The following is a 2,075-nucleotide window of genomic DNA, read 5'->3' as shown; positions in this document are numbered from 1 at the left end:
AGAGACAGGACCAATTGTCAAAATTTTGGTGTCGATCATTCGATTTCATCCTGGACACTACAGAAAATGGGCTAAAAGTGTTAAAAACCGGAATTATCCTTTAAACAATTGTAGTCCAGGGAAAGAATTAAAAAAAATGTGGTTTTAAACAAAAAAATAAGTTATTTCTGTAGAGGAGTAAATGAGAATGCACAACCAAATTATGACAAATTAAATTAAAAGAATTTTTCCTTTCGCAGGTCATATTAAATAAATTATAAACATACCAAGATATGCTTTCCTGCTGATCTATTCACTCTTTTCAACAGACTTAGAAAAACTTTTATTGTCATTTTGGTACAAAGGATGTATACCAAACAAAATGTTGTTCAGTACAGCTATCAAGACATTTCGATTTCTTAAAGTGCAGCAGTGATAAAATGTGGTGATTAAATGTAAACATAAAACTGAGACATGATTCAAAGTTTTTCCTACATTCGGCACTTTTTCCTTTTCTTTTCGTTTTATTCAACAAAAAAGCAGAGTCGACATGTTCAGGTAATTTTTTACACTGAGTTAAATCTGTTTGTATCTATCTAGATTTTCCAGTGGCACCTTAACTGTGGTTCAACAATACAAACTTAGGCATAACTATTGAACCAAAACTGTCCTTTTAGTCTTTTAAGAAATTAAGCATCAGAACGAAAGTAAACTAAAAATAAAAGCTGTTTTTTATTCCTTTTTCCTGAAACAACTTTCTATGTGTTGCTCTTAATAAAGAATAAAATCAGATTTTGCTGGTGAGACTTCTGAATAAAATTCATGAGTTGCATGAATAACGTAACGTTGGTGTTTACTGACATCTAGTGGTGATAGACAGTAATCACAGGCTTTTTTAGGCTCAGAGTTCTTTCTCTCTCTACAGATGATTCACGCCACCCCCAGCTCATCCAGTAAAATAACATTTGGATTATTAATGTTATTTATTGTTAAAAGTCCGTCCGTTTGTTTAGTACAACATTACCCATGATGCATCTGTTCATTTTGTAGTTCTAGTCCAGTGTGTATGAAACCTGTGTGCGTTTTTTACGATGTAAGTGTACATTTAAAGTCCGATATTGTTTTTTTCTGTCAGTTATTATCCCAGGAGGTTAAAACGTCCTCGTGTTTCTCTGGTTACTGACAATGCAAGAGTTTACTTATAATAACTCAATTTTTTTTGTTGCAATTTGCTAGATATGTTGCCATTTTATTAGTAAATGAGGGCATTGCCGTTCATTTTAATATTTTCCGACGGTTTTTTCAGTTAAATGTTTATTGCATTTGACCAATAATGCATGTTTGATGTTATGGCGCCCTCCAGTGGATTTCTTTGGTATTGCAAGCCAATTTGATCCTGCATCTATATGCACCCGTTTTGTCTGCATGGCTATAAATATGTATCTATATTGTTTATTCTGTTTCAGATAACCACACATATCCCTAAGAAACCAAATATAAACCTCGTCATCTGTACCATCTTCTCCAATGTACCTGCTTCTATTCCATTAATAGACCTTCTGAGCTGCACCGATGTAGTTGACATATTCCTTCTGACCGAGGAAGATTCAATTGATGAGATATCTGGAATTAGTGCATATTAAACGTACACAGTCTTCTACATTTATTTATGAGTTTTCAATCATGTGTGCAAAAAATATGTATAGATATTAACACAACTCTTAAAAAATGGTTTGGGAATAATTCACATTTCTGTTTTCTTAAATAAAACAAGTAAAGAAAAAAAAACAGAAAACATTTCCTAATCTATCTAAATTTGTTTATTCATTAATTCATCTGTCAGCTAACAACTTTTTTCAAAGTTTAACTGCATATATGTTTATTTATAACGAAAACATTCAACACACCTGCTGATATTTCAATATTATCTCTGTTTCTGAAGTTTTTGTTGGTTTTAAAGTAGTGAGCGGGAACAAGGCTTTGTTGGGCTACTCATTTATTTATTATTTTTTTTACTTTTTTTAGGGATGCACGATATAATCGGCCCCCTATCGGTATCGGCCTTAAAACTGAACATCGGCCACCCCACCGATATT

Source organism: Cyprinodon variegatus, unplaced genomic scaffold, assembly GCF_000732505.1.
Source record: "Cyprinodon variegatus isolate N-32 unplaced genomic scaffold, C_variegatus-1.0 Scaffold670, whole genome shotgun sequence".
NCBI classification, from domain to species: Eukaryota; Metazoa; Chordata; class Actinopteri; order Cyprinodontiformes; family Cyprinodontidae; genus Cyprinodon; species Cyprinodon variegatus.
This window is presented reverse-complemented; position numbering follows the sequence as displayed.